We start from the raw sequence: 15,000 nt of genomic DNA, 5'->3' as shown, positions 1-15,000 counted from the left end.
CTGCTCACCTTGATGTAGAGCCCGTACACTGGTCTTTTCAACATCACTTGATTCTGGCACACGTTTCTAAATTGTCTTGCAGCACCTGAGCACATATAAAAGTGAAACAAGATTAACAGAGGATGGTTTCGATCCATCGACTTCTGGGTTATGGGCCCAGCACGCCTTTGCTGCGCCACTCTGCTGAAAGTCACCCCAGATGGGACTCGAACCCACAATTCCTGGCTTCGGAGGCCAGTGCCTTATCCATTAGGCCACTGGGGCTGTCATGAAGTTGTTTACTTTTTCTTTTAGTTCTTCATCTCGTTCAGCTTCTGGATGAACAACTATTGTGAGAGGACCAAGTGACTTTAGGTTTTCATGAGCAGGCTCTGAACATTTCTCTTTTTTGGGGGCTCTGTCATATATACAAGCTCAGAAGTCTTAGCAGATAATGGTTTCGATCCATCGACCTCTGGGTTATGGGCCCAGCACGCATCCGCTGCGCCACTCTGCTTGACTTGAGGTGGAGCTCGTGCACTGGTCTTTTCAACATAACATGATTCTTGCACAAATTTCTAACTTGTCTTGAAGCACTTGGACCTGTCATATGTTAACACTACCACTTGTTTTGTTTTCTCATTTGCCATGTATTATATGCTCTCTTTGCTTAGGTGAGCAATATAGTTGGCAGAACCTGCTGGATTACGATAAGAAGAGAGTGATGTTTGCTGCCAGACACCAGAGCAGGCTGGACACAGGTTCACTCCAGGGGTGGAGAGCGTAAAGAGGCATACATTCACCACCGCTGCCCCACTTGCCCAGTGGCCAGATTGTTGTCGCTTGATAGAGAAAAGAAAGAAAGGGGATAAAGTTTTATTTATGTGTATTGTTTTCTGCTTTCTGTTCTTTTGCACTTGCAATGAATGCACTAGTGTCATGGACATTAAGACAGTTTTATTTAAAAGTATAGTTTTGTTTTCTGTTCTTTAGCACTTGCAAAACATGCACAGAAGTCATTAATATTTTAAAGTTTTATTCATTTGTATTGTTCTGTGCTTTCTCTTCTTTTCACTTGCAGTTAATGCACAAGAGCCATGGACATTGGACAGTTTTATTTATATGTATAGTTCTGTTTTCTGTTCTGGAACTCTGTCATGGACAATAGAAAGTATTATTAAGAGATATTATTCTGTTTTTGCACATGCAACATAACTATAAGAATAAAAATGTAAAAAAAATAAATAAAAAAAGAATAATGAATAATTGGCTATGACTGATTGAAAAATAAAAGTTTGGTCATGATTAAATAACTCTTTTTGTATGTCTTTGTTATAGTATCATTTAACGGTTATAGGCCCTTTTAAAAATGTTGATAAATTTGGGGATTATTTAATAAATAAATTTACTATTTTTGTACTATAAGTTTTAGAACATAACTACAGCAGAAATATATTTAAAGTCCAAAAACTTTGAATAAGATATCAATAATCAGTAATATAAATCTAATAAAATATTATTTTTGTCACTTCAGAAATAATTTCATTCATTTGGACATCATTTATGTGATAATTACTGATAAATAAAACATTCAGTAAACACTTCAATGTATGGAGACACTAATATGAACTGGAAAGCTTGTGATCATCCTTACTCCCATATAAATGTACAGGAAAACAGAGAAAACATTTTTTTTTTCAGATAATTTATTGTAAATATACACTCCAAAAACAGTTCAAAGAGATAAAATTCCCTTTCATTTCTTTTCTCCTCATTTTTTCTCTTTTTTCTTTCTTTTTCTCTTTTCCCCCTTCTTCCCCCTCCTTCCTTTTCCTCCCCCCCCTTAACGGACTATTGTTCCCCAGCTTTGGCGCAATCGGTTAGCGCGTTCGGCTGTTAACCGAAAGGTTGGTGGTTCGAGCCCACCCAGGGACGTGTGAAATGCCGGAGTTTTGCACGCGCGTCAGGTGTCCACTAACGCCTATGCCATTCTTAGGGTTGCGAGGCACAGCTTTCTCAGGGCGTTTATCTTGTGCACCTTCAATAAGCTGGCTTGTTTTAAAAGAATTCAGCGGCGGGTGTTTGGTGAACATTTTCACCAGCTCGAGTAGTTTGCTGTGGCATGTGGATGCCTTCTTTACTGATGATCTGTCTCTGGGGCTCATCTAGTTGACATAGTTTCCGCTGACATTCGGCTGAAGGTGCTGATCCACTATCTGCTCTTGGTACGGACTGGAACCGGGGGACTGTAGTGACCATCAGATCGGAATACAGAATGGATCTGGTGGCTACGGTGACCTCAGAATAAGAAGAAACAGACTAATATTAATGTAGATGCAAAAGTTCCATGTTGCCACAAAGTCAATACCCAATACCCCACCGGGATGACTTGAAATACAGTCAGCATCGGCAATTTTTGCCAGTCTCTCTGGAGGCTTGTTGAGAAAGATAGTCTTGCTTCGTTTTGTTTCCTTTTATTGGCGTGGCTGGTTGTTGGTCCTCGTCAAAGAGGTGTCCACCGATCATAGCGTGCCGGAGCCAGAAGACTTGTTGTTTTGTCAATATGTTCTCAAGACTTTGCGGCAGTTATCAATAAACTACAGCACAGTCACAGCTCGCCGCTACCCATCGTAAACAGGTTGGGCCTGTCTGTTCCGGTGGGCTCTCAGTGGTGCTAAAGCATCAAATGAAGAGGATGGGATTCGAACCCACACAAACCAAGGCGTGCCGAGCACAACGGACTAGCCTTGCATCGCCTTAACCACTCGACCACCTTTCGTTTTGCGCGGTCCTTTTGTTTAACACTCCCGATTCAGACCACCAGCTCATTAGTAGAGCGCTCGGTGAACTGAACTGAGTGTGTCAGATAGGGAAGACACACAAAAATTGCAGAGTGGGGTCCCCAGGACCGAGGATCACTGCTAAATGTACCGAACGACGAGGATGGGATTCGAACCCACGCGTGCAGAGCACAATAGATTAGCAGTCCATCGCCTTAACCACTCGGCCACCTCGTCATATTACGTGGCGTCTTTTATTTAGCACTCCCGATTCAGATCATCAGCTCATTAGTAGAGAACTCAAAGAACTGAATTGAGTGTGTTAGATAAGGAGGACACACAAAAAGTTCAGCATGGGGTCCCCAGGACCTAGATTAAGGTCCAGTGCTAAAGGAACCGAACGACAAGGATGGGATTAGCAGTCCATCGCCTTAACCACTCGGCCTCCCCGCCCCCTTGCTGACTGAGAGAGGCCATGCTGCGGACCTTTTCAGCTGCTGCTGTGCTTTCAGCAGGCTGTTTTGAGCACAGAGGGAATAGTGAATGAGCCGTCTTTTACACACCTCTAATCTGTTCCGTAGAAACACGGTGCAGCAACCCGTGCCAGGAGACTGTTTGTGCGGCAGTTTAAAGCTTGCTACCACCTTGTCGGTTCACATCCACGTAGGTGCCTGAAAAGGTCACGACCGTCGCCGGCATTCTTTCGCAGAGTCAATATTGTAGCCTGTGAGGTTTATCCGAGGCGCGATCATTGCTGGTTGAAAATTTTACCCAATACCCCGCCAGGATGACTTGAAATACAGTCAGCTTTGGCAATTTTTGCTAGCCTCTCTGGAGGCTTAGAGTATTGTTGAGAAAAAGTAGTCTTGTTTCGTTTAGGTTTTGCTTCTCGTTGAAAAGGTGTCTGCTGATGATTGAGCGCCAGAGCCAGAAGGCTTGTTGTTTTGTAAATATGTCCTCAAGACGGGTATCATTAAACTGCAGCGCAATTACAGCTCACCGTTACCCATCGTAAACAGGTTGGGCCTGTCTGGTCCGGTGGGCTCTCAGTGGCGCTAAAGCTTCCAGTGCATGTCGAGCACAATGTATTAGCCTTCCACCGCCTTAACCGCTGGACCACCTCGTCATCTTGCGTGGTTTCTTTGTTTAACACTCCTGAATCATGTGCATGTGGATGCCTTCTTCGTCTTTTGTTTCAGCCGCCGAGGGCCTGTTTTCCACTGAGGCCCTGCGTCAAACTCCCTATGAGACACAATCGAACGTTAGTAGTAACCTCCGATTACGGCCGAATGTGGATTCTGCTCGGACGACGGGGCACCGGTACATCCTTTGTAGCTTTGGCTTGTTAGCCAAACGCTACAGCAGTTTGCCATTTCCCATCAAATCATCCTTGATTTCCTTAAGAAAGGTGCCCCAAATTGGTGGAAAATCACATCTCAACCATACGCTGTCCAAAGCATTGAGCCGCCTTCACGCGGCAAAACAGAACGTGTTGTTGGCCCGCACTGCTGGGTCAAACTGCGCTTCCCAAAAATAGATTGGGTCAAAACCGACAGAAGAAAACTCTAAGCCTGCTCTAAGCCCTACCCACGGGGAGGGCTCGACAGTCTCGCACAACGCGAGAGCCTCCGTTTCGCCTGTGTAATTTGGGGGCCGATGAAAACTGGTTCCGACCCGGTGAAGAAGCCCACGACCAGCCCGGCTAGCTCAGTCGGTAGAGCATGAGACTCTTAATCTCAGGGTCGTGGGTTCGAGCCCCACGTTGGGCGGCTCTGTTGACTCTCTTTCTTCCCAAAAGGGTGGCGGGCTCCAGCGTGCCCATTCGCCGCGCAGGCTGAGTGGATTTTGCGAGCTCCGGAAACATCTTTCAAAACAGATGTCGCTGTTAGTGCGAGCGATTTTAATCCCTATCACTAACCCTAACCCTTGCTTTTACACCGGTGATCCGGCGGCAGCAAGCAACAGCGGCTGTCTCTGTGGCGCTACCTGGAGCAGGATCGTCTGTTTCCACGGCCGTCTCCTCGTCCAATCGCCGATCTCGCCGTCCATTGTCAGAATGGACGAGAGCCAATCGCGTCGCTCGCCGTCCAATGTGAGAATGGACGGGAGCCAATCGCGTCGCTCGAGCTCCATTGTTAAGAGCCACTCACCATGCTTAGTTTCATTCTAAGTCAGGTTCAAAAATCAGACGAACGGAATATAGGATAACTTTTCAAAGTAAGTAATACATGTTTTCTACTTTCTTCCTCTCTGTTTACAATGTTCTCAATTGGTAAACTCGTTACGTTTTCGTCCGTCATTCATCCGTGTTTGGCGTTCACAAACTTTTGACTCGCGAATTGCCCATAATGAAACACCGTTTAAATGTAATCTAACTTTCTAAAGTCAATTTACTCGTTCTTAAGTTCGATTTAAATGGGGGAAAAACGCGTTTCAGCTGTAAGTGCAGTCATCCCTTATGACAATTTACCTTGTTTTTACTATAGTAAAAGCGTAGTAACCATGTTGTGTTTTTGGCTGATCGATTACAACTGTATGAACACAGTCTTACTATAAAGGAAAATCTGAATGAACAGCAACAACAAAAAACGTGCTTGTGTTTGTCGTCATTTACCATGGCTTTACTATAGTGAAAGTGTAGTAATCATGTTTTCTTTTCATTACTTGCCTATAATCTCACATATTTAACACAATTGTGCCTGTAATCGTACTTATTGAACTCAGTTTACTCGTTCTTTAAGTGTAAACACAGTCTTACTATAAATAAAAATATGAATGAAAAAAAAACAAGTCATTTACCATGCTTTTACTATAGTGAAAGTGTAGTAATCATGTTTTGTTTCCATGATTTGACTATAATCTTACATATAAAACACCATTTGCCTGTAATTTTGCATAGTAAACACATCTATTCTATTTAAAGTTTGATTTGGATTTAAAAAATATGTTTAGTTGCAGACATTGTCATTTCTAATTAACATTTAATGTGATTTTGCTGTGTGAATGTAGTAATCAAGTTTTGTGTTTGCAGATGGATTACTATTTATATAAACACAGATGCAAGTGCTACAAATAATAATTTAAATGAAAATGCAATGTTATATAGACATCCCTTACAAAAATTAACCATGCTTTAAGTAAAGTGTACTTACTATGTTCTTTGTTTTTTTTGTTTTTTTTTCTCAGATTGATTATCATATGTATAACCACAGCTTTTAACTAACAATGTACTTTATTTTACATTGTCATTAATACATGCTATATGTAGTTACTATAGTAATAACAGTAAATTATGCATAATTGGATGCAACTAACTGTAAACCAAACAAAACAATAATCTTATCTCTCTCGTAACTGCATGTAGTAATTTCATATTCAAATCTTTATATGTATGACTGTAGTGTAACACCTTTAAATGTTTAACCTTGTTTTGCTTTGTTAGCAATAAAATAATGTTTAATTGTTGTAATGGGTGCCATTATTTAGTCAGCTTGAATATATATCATTGTATCATTATAAAAAAATTAAAAACATTTGTGTAGTTGTCCAATACCTGCAAAATGCACATTACTAACTACTATTTCCCTATTATATTTAGATGAGCACTAAGCCAAAGAGCCACAAGGTCATGGGTGATGGCGAGTGGATGGCCCGGTTGAGGACTTTTGCCAGCTCTGGGGTTTGTCCGTCTGGAGGCAACAGACCAGCACCACGGCAGCGGAAGTGGCACAAGCTCTATCAGAAGGTAAAGTTACCTGTATCTCATTGTAGAATATGAATGTGTACATTATTTGTCAAACATTTTTACACGTGACTGTGTTTAATGTTTTTGAAAGAAGTATCTTTTGCTCATTCAGCCTGCATTTATTTGATCAAAAATACAGAAAAAACAGCAATATAATTTGTACTGCATATTTGTATTTATTTTGTTATTTTTTAATGAAAACTGTGATACGTTTTGCAGAATTCATTGATGAATAAAAAGTTAAAAGAACAGCATTAATTTCTCTTTTGAACAGTCCTGTATATCGTTAAAGAAGATTTTCTATTTGATTTCTAATGCTGTTCTTTATTGAACTTTTTATTCTTCAATGAATCCTAAAAAAAGTATCACAGATTACATAAAAAATACATTAAACAGCACAACTGTGACCAACATTAGCTAATTAGCTAATTAGAATGATTTCTAAAATGATAGCTAAATATTCAGCGTTGATGACAGAAATAATTTAAATTTAAAGTTTATGGAACTATAAATTTAAACTGTAATGACATTTTACAATATTACTGATGTTTTCTTTATTTTTATCAAATAAATGCAGGATCGATGAGCATAAGGCACTTCTTTCAAAAAACATTAAAAATAGTAATGTGTCCAAACATTTGACTGATCCTGTATTTGTGTTTCCTTTTATTATTATTTATATATTTGTTTTTTTCATAGGAGAGCTGCTTGGTGTTGACTACCTCCTGAGTCAGACTGGACAGCCCCTGGTAGTGGACCCTGACTCAGAAGAGACAGAGAACATGCTGGAGGATGTGGATGAAGGCGAGGATGAAGAAGACGAGGGCTTTGAGGAGGACCAAACACTTGACATTACTGAGTCGAGTCTTACTGATGACCCAAGCTTCTCTCTGTCCTCCACCCAGCCTGTGCCTTCCTTTACTATGCCTCCTTCACGCCAGGTGCCTCAGCATCTCCTGACAAGTCTGTGGTATGTAAATATATTGTTGTATGCATGTATGTAATTGTGTTTCATGTAATATTGTTAAATTTCTAGGAAAATTCAAACTTCACTGTACTCATAATGCTGTTCATTTCTGTTTTTTTTTCTCTCAGGCTTTGGATAGTGCTGGTGTGCTGGACAAAAGTGGACAGCCTTGTGGAGTATCTTGTGGAGCTCAGGAATCAGCCATCTTTGGCTCTCACCAACCAGCAGGTCAGTTTCTCTACTTTTTCTTCTTGACCTGTCCCATGTTAACACTACCACTTGTTTTGTTTTCTCATTTGCCATGTATTATATGCTCTCTCTGCTTAGGTGGGCAATATAGTTGGCAGAACCTGCTGGATTACGATAAGAAGAGAGTGGTGTTTGCTGTCAGACACCAGAGCAGGCTGGACACAGGGTCACTCCAGGAGTGGAGAGCGTGAAGAGGCAGACATTCACCACCACTGCCCCACTTGCCCAGTGGCCAGATTGTTGTCGCCTGATAGAGACCATTTCAAGCTCTGTGCCATCCATAAGAGTCCAAAAAAGAAAGGGGATAAAGTTTTATTTATCGGTATTGTTTTCTGCTTTCTGTTCTTTTGCACTTTCAAAACATGCACAGGAGTCATTAATATTTTAAAGTTTTATTCATTTGTATTGTTTTGTGCTTTCTGTTCATTTCACTTGCAGTTAATGCACAAGACAGAGCCATGGACATTGGACGGTTTTGTTTATATGTATAGTGATTGATGTGACTGATTGAAAAATAAAAGTTTGGTCATGATCAAATAACTCTTTTTGTTTGTCATTGTTACAGTATCATTAAACAGTTATACGCCCTTTTAAAAATGTTGATAAATTTGGGGATGATTTAATACATAAATGTACAATTTTTTGTACTATAAGTTTTAGAACATAACTACAGCCGAAATATATTTAAAGTGCAAAAACTTTGAATAAAATATCAATAATCAGTAATATAAATCTAAAAAAAATATTAATTTGTCATTTCAAAAATGATTTCATTCATTTGGACATCATTTATGTGATAATTACTGATAAATAAAACATTCAGTAAACACTTCAATCTATGGAAACACTGTAATATGAACTGGAAAGCTTGTGATCATCCTTAGTCCCATATAAATGTACAGGAAAATAGAGAAAACATTTTTTTTTCAGATAATTTATTGTAAATATACACTCCATAAACATTGCTTTGAAGTTCAAAGAGATAAAATTCCCTTTCATTTCTTTTCTCCTCATTTTTTCCTTTTTTCTCTCTTTTTTCTTTCTTTTTCTCTTTTCCCCCCTTCTTCCCCCTCCTTCCTTTTCTTCCCCCCCCTTAACAGACTATTGTTCCCCAGCTTTGGCGCAATCGGTTAGCGCGTTCGGCTGTTAACCGAAAGGTTGGTGGTTCGAGCCCACCCAGGGACGTGTGAAATGCCAGAGTTTTGCACGCGCGTCAGGTGTCCACTAACGCCTATGCCATTCTTAGGGTTGCGAGGCACAGCTTTCTCAGGGCGTTTATCTTGTGCACCTTCAATAAGCTGGCTTGTTTTAAAAGAATTCAGCGGCGGGTGTTTGGTGAACATTTTCACCAGCTCGAGTAGTTTGCTGTGGCATGTGGATGCCTTCTTTACTGATGATCTGTCTCTGGGGCTCATCTAGTTGACATAGTTTCCGCTGACATTCGGCTGAAGGTGCTGATCCACTATCTGCTCTTGGTACGGACTGGAACCGGGGGACTGTAGTGACCATCAGATCGGAATACAGAATGGATCTGGTGGCTACGGTGACCTCAGAATAAGAAGAAACAGACTAATATTAATGTAGATGCAAAAGTTCCATGTTGCCACAAAGTCAATACCCAATACCCCACCGGGATGACTTGAAATACAGTCAGCATCGGCAATTTTTGCCAGTCTCTCTGGAGGCTTGTTGAGAAAGATAGTCTTGCTTCGTTTTGTTTCCTTTTATTGGCGTGGCTGGTTGTTGGTCCTCGTCAAAGAGGTGTCCACCGATCATAGCGTGCCGGAGCCAGAAGACTTGTTGTTTTGTCAATATGTTCTCAAGACTTTGCGGCAGTTATCAATAAACTACAGCACAGTCACAGCTCGCCGCTACCCATCGTAAACAGGTTGGGCCTGTCTGTTCCGGTGGGCTCTCAGTGGTGCTAAAGCATCAAATGAAGAGGATGGGATTCGAACCCACACAAACCAAGGCGTGCCGAGCACAACGGACAAGCCTTGCATCGCCTTAACCACTCGACCACCTTTCGTTTTGCGCGGTCCTTTTGTTTAACACTCCCGATTCAGACCACCAGCTCATTAGTAGAGCGCTCGGTGAACTGAACTGAGTGTGTCAGATAGGGAAGACACACAAAAATTGCAGAGTGGGGTCCCCAGGACCGAGGATCACTACTAAATGTACCGAACGACGAGGATGGGATTCGAACCCACGCGTGCAGAGCACAATGGATTAGCAGTCCATCGCCTTAACCACTCGGCCACCTCGTCATATTACGTGGCGTCTTTTATTTAGCACTCCCGATTCAGATCATCAGCTCATTAGTAGAGAACTCAAAGAACTGAACTGAGTGTGTTAGATAAGGAGGACACACAAAAAGTTCAGCATGGGGTCCCCAGGACCTAGATTAAGGTCCAGTGCTAAAGGAACCGAACGACAAGGATGGGATTAGCAGTCCATCGCCTTAACCACTCGGCCTCCCCGCCCCCTTGCTGACTGAGAGAGGCCATGCTGCGGACCTTTTCAGCTGCTGCTGTGCTTTCAGCAGGCTGTTTTGAGCACAGAGGGAATAGTGAATGAGCCGTCTTTTACACACCTCTAATCTGTTCCGTAGAAACACGGTGCAGCAACCCGTGCCAGGAGACTGTTTGTGCGGCAGTTTAAAGCTTGCTACCACCTTGTCGGTTCACATCCACGTAGGTGCCTGAAAAGGTCACGACCGTCGCCGGCATTCTTTCGCAGAGGCAATATTGTAGCCTGTGAGGTTTATCCGAGGCGCGATCATTGCTGGTTAAAAACTTTACCCAATACCCCGCCAGGATGACTTGAAATACAGTCAGCTTTGGCAATTTTTGCTAGCCTCTCTGGAGGCTTAGAGTATTGTTGAGAAAAAGTAGTCTTGTTTCGTTTAGGTTTTGCTTCTCGTTGAAAAGGTGTCTGCTGATGATTGAGCGCCAGAGCCAGAAGGCTTGTTGTTTTGTAAATATGTCCTCAAGACGGGTATCATTAAACTGCAGCGCAATTACAGCTCACCGTTACCCATCGTAAACAGGTTGGGCCTGTCTGGTCCGGTGGGCTCTCAGTGGCGCTGAAGCTTCCAGTGCATGTCGAGCACAATGTATTAGCCTTCCACCGCCTTAACCGCTGGACCACCTCGTCATCTTGCGTGGTTTCTTTGTTTAACACTCCTGAATCATGTGCATGTGGATGCCTTCTTCGTCTTTTGTTTCAGCCGCCGAGGGCCTGTTTTCCACTGAGGCCCTGCGTCAAACTCCCTATGAGACACAATCGAACGTTAGTAGTAACCTCCGATTACGGCCGAATGTGGATTCTGCTCGGACGACGGGGCACCGGTATATCCTTTGTAGCTTTGGCTTGTTAGCCAAACGCTACAGCAGTTTGCCATTTCCCATCAAATCATCCTTGATTTCCTTAAGAAAGGTGCCCCAAATTGGTGGAAAATCACATCTCAACCATACGCTGTCCAAAGCATTGACCCGCCTTCACGCGGCAAAACAGAACGTGTTGTTGGCCCGCACTGCTGGGTCAAACTGCGCTTCCCAAAAATAGATTGGGTCAAAACCGACAGTAGAAAACTCTAAGCCTGCTCTAAGCCCTACCCACGGGGAGGGCTCGACAGTCTCGCACAACGCGAGAGCCTCCGTTTCGCCTGTGTAATTTGGGGGCCGATGAAAACTGGGTCCGACCCAGTGAAGAAGCCCACGACCAGCCCGGCTAGCTCAGTCGGTAGAGCATGAGACTCTTAATCTCAGGGTCGTGGGTTCGAGCCCCACGTTGGGCGGCTCTGTTGACTCTCTTTCTTCCCAAAAGGGTGGCGGGCTCCAGCGTGCCCATTCGCCGCGCAGGCTGAGTGGATTTTGCGAGCTCCGGAAACATCTTTCAAAACAGATGTCGCTGTTAGTGCGAGCGATTTTAATCCCTATCACTAACCCTAACCCTTGCTTTTACACCGGTGATCCGGCGGCAGCAAGCAACAGCGGCTGTCTCTGTGGCGCAATCGGTTAGCGCGTTCGGCTGTTAACCGAAAGGTTGGTGGTTCGAGCCCACCCAGGGACGTGTGAAATGCCAGAGTTTTGCACGCGCGTCAGGTGTCTACTAACGCCTATGCCATTCTTAGGGTTGCGAGGCACAGCTTTCTCAGGGCGTTTATCTTGTGCACCTTCAATAAGCTGGCTTGTTTTAAAAGAATTCAGCGGCGGGTGTTTGGTGAACATTTTCACCAGCTCGAGTAGTTTGCTGTGGCATGTGGATGCCTTCTTTACTGATGATCTGTCTCTGGGGCTCATCTAGTTGACATAGTTTCCGCTGACATTCGGCTGAAGGTGCTGATCCACTATCTGCTCTTGGTACGGACTGGAACCGGGGGACTGTAGTGACCATCAGATCGGAATACAGAATGGATCTGGTGGCTACGGTGACCTCAGAATAAGAAGAAACAGACTAATATTAATGTAGATGCAAAAGTTCCATGTTGCCACAAAGTCAATACCCAATACCCCACCGGGATGACTTGAAATACAGTCAGCATCGGCAATTTTTGCCAGTCTCTCTGGAGGCTTGTTGAGAAAGATAGTCTTGCTTCGTTTTGTTTCCTTTTATTGGCGTGGCTGGTTGTTGGTCCTCGTCAAAGAGGTGTCCACCGATCATAGCGTGCCGGAGCCAGAAGACTTGTTGTTTTGTCAATATGTTCTCAAGACTTTGCGGCAGTTATCAATAAACTACAGCACAGTCACAGCTCGCCGCTACCCATCGTAAACAGGTTGGGCCTGTCTGTTCCGGTGGGCTCTCAGTGGTGCTAAAGCATCAAATGAAGAGGATGGGATTCGAACCCACACAAACCAAGGCGTGCCGAGCACAACGGACTAGCCTTGCATCGCCTTAACCACTCGACCACCTTTCGTTTTGCGCGGTCCTTTTGTTTAACACTCCTGATTCAGACCACCAGCTCATTAGTAGAGCGCTCGGTGAACTGAACTGAGTGTGTCAGATAGGGAAGACACACAAAAATTGCAGAGTGGGGTCCCCAGGACCGAGGATCACTGCTAAATGTACCGAACGACGAGGATGGGATTCGAACCCACGCGTGCAGAGCACAATGGATTAGCAGTCCATCGCCTTAACCACTCGGCCAAAAACAGGGCAAAAGGGACTGCTATGGGTGGGGGAAAAGAAAAAATGAGAAAAAAACAAGGGGAAAAGGAAAATGAGGAAAAAAAATAAAGGGGAAGTGAAAATTTAAAATGTATTGGAATTCCAACCCCCACTTTTTTTACCCTTTAACTTACTTTAACAAATTACAGAAAAATACATATTTCTACATATTTTACATAATCACAAAACAACTATTCAATTTAGTAAAATTGAAATAATAAAACAAAAAACATATTTCCAAAAAAATATGTTTTATTTCAACAGCTAAATATTGACATATGACAAATTACACTCTATATATGCATTACATGCTCCTTTTCAAAAATCTTAAGTCTCCAAGCACGCTGTCGGTTCTGAGGAGGTGGTGCAGCTGATGGCTGCTGGCCTTGCGGAAGGGAAGACCAATCCTGAGATTGCGGTGCTGGAGCTGATGAATGTTGGACCGGTGGAAGGGAAGACCATTGCTTCTGAAAATAATTTTTATTTAATCAAGTATGAGCTCCATACTTGATTTTACTATGAGCCAAAACCTAATGTATAAAATGTTACTCAGCAAACTGTTCTCTTTTATTGTCTAAAGATTCAATAAACCTTTACACCTAAAATATTTTTTATTTATTTATACACAACTAATCATTTTCCTGACTAATATTACTTAGAGCGATATTGCCACTTTGATAATTATAAGTGATTGCTTATCCATTTGTCGTTTTCTGTATAGATTATAAATAAACAAATATTATAATATATAAAATATAAATAACCTTATATTTATTTGCTACCACCTCCACCCTAGTACATCCCTGCATCTTTCTATTCTATTCTATCCTATCCTATTCCATTCTATCATCTATAGCACAACTGTACATACCACTTATGTATTTCTAAATTTATTTGTCTATTTATATTTACATATGTGTACTTTTTTATTCTCATCTTATTTTTATTGTCTGTGTGATGTTGTCTCCATGTACTGGAAGCTAATGACACTGAAACAAATTCCTTGTATACACAAGCATACTTAGTATCAGAAAGAGTTTTATTGCCAAGTATGCTTGCACATACAAGGAATTTGTTTCAGTGTCATTAGCTTCCAGTGTGTATGTGTGTGTGTGTATATATATAATATGATGAATGTTTAACTAAATAAATGTTTTAATATGATACAAATGGTAGTCTACATAGCTTTTTTAACACTTAAGAGTTTTTCTGAACAATATTTCAGGCTTTACAGCACAAATCAAAAGCATTCTTCTGTTACAAAAAAAAAAAAAAGATTAGTATTCTGTTGAGATTAAACCATAAAGGGTAAAAAAAGTGGGGGTTGGAATTCCAATACATTTTAAATTTTCACTTCCCCTTTATTTTTTTTCCTCATTTTCCTTTTCCCCTTGTTTTTTTCTCATTTTTTCTTTTCCCCCACCCATAGCAGTCCCTTTTGCCCTGTTTTGGATTGTTAGGACTTGTGTTAGGACTTGTAACAAATGTTTAGGAATAGTTAGGCCGGCTGACCACTGGAAGGTACGGCCACGACTACGGCGACCCTGACGTCCTCTGTCCCGTTGTCGACCTCAAAGTTGGCTGAAAAAACAATGAACTGGTTACCGCTTTACTGAAATCGCCTAGCGTGAAACTCCTAAAGGGGAAAACAGCCCACCACAAGCAACGAAAAATTCATGAAGCAAACACTGTACGTGAACTCTTTCACGTCTTTAAGCGTACGCCGACACACGGCAGTGCTGGACCGGCACGACTGCAAGCTGAGGCCGCCGACAAGAAGGTTGCCCTTCGCCCGAACAGGGACTTGAACCCTGGACCCTCAGATTAAAAGTCTGATGCTCTACCAACTGAGCTATCTGGGCTCTTGTGTTTTGTGTGCCTCTTACTTTTTATATAAGAACACTTTCTCCACAAGCCGCCTGGCAGAAGCTCACTTGCCACAGGAGCTACGGGACAAAGGCTGCACGCAATTACATCAGAGAGAGCGAAGGCCAAAGGCCTTGGAAGGCTCAACCACCGTCGCAAGAAGCTAAAGGTAAAAGGGGGAATGCCCGACCACATTCGGCATGGCTCGAACCTGCGCGGGGAGACCCTAATGGATTTCAAGTCCA

At 42.5% G+C, this 15,000-nt stretch overlaps 1 protein-coding gene and 8 non-coding genes across 9 annotated transcripts in view; 5 read left to right on the top strand and 4 right to left on the bottom strand.

Annotated features, from left to right (window-relative positions):
• The window catches only part of LOC141305375 (uncharacterized), a 566,500-nt gene that overhangs the window by 171,973 nt on the left and 379,527 nt on the right, over positions 1-15,000 (bottom strand). The window lies entirely within an intron of this gene.
• trnar-ccg (transfer RNA arginine (anticodon CCG)) lies at positions 192-264 on the bottom strand. The gene has a single exon. It is a non-coding gene; the product is annotated as a tRNA-Arg (tRNA).
• Positions 3,457-3,597, top strand: LOC141307914 (U4 spliceosomal RNA). Its single transcript, XR_012346840.1, has one exon. It is a non-coding gene; the product is annotated as a U4 spliceosomal RNA (small nuclear RNA).
• Positions 4,456-4,528, top strand: trnak-cuu (transfer RNA lysine (anticodon CUU)). Its single transcript has one exon. It is a non-coding gene; the product is annotated as a tRNA-Lys (tRNA).
• Positions 9,906-9,987, bottom strand: trnas-gcu (transfer RNA serine (anticodon GCU)). The gene has a single exon. It is a non-coding gene; the product is annotated as a tRNA-Ser (tRNA).
• On the top strand, positions 10,448-10,588 carry LOC141307910 (U4 spliceosomal RNA). Its single transcript, XR_012346835.1, has one exon. It is a non-coding gene; the product is annotated as a U4 spliceosomal RNA (small nuclear RNA).
• Positions 11,447-11,519, top strand: trnak-cuu (transfer RNA lysine (anticodon CUU)). The gene has a single exon. It is a non-coding gene; the product is annotated as a tRNA-Lys (tRNA).
• Positions 11,721-11,794, top strand: trnan-guu (transfer RNA asparagine (anticodon GUU)). Its single transcript has one exon. It is a non-coding gene; the product is annotated as a tRNA-Asn (tRNA).
• trnak-uuu (transfer RNA lysine (anticodon UUU)) lies at positions 14,679-14,751 on the bottom strand. Its single transcript has one exon. It is a non-coding gene; the product is annotated as a tRNA-Lys (tRNA).

The sequence above is a fragment of the Garra rufa genome, unplaced genomic scaffold, assembly GCF_049309525.1.
Source record: "Garra rufa unplaced genomic scaffold, GarRuf1.0 hap1_unplaced_002, whole genome shotgun sequence".
NCBI classification, from domain to species: Eukaryota; Metazoa; Chordata; class Actinopteri; order Cypriniformes; family Cyprinidae; genus Garra; species Garra rufa.
This window is presented reverse-complemented; position numbering and strand designations above follow the sequence as displayed.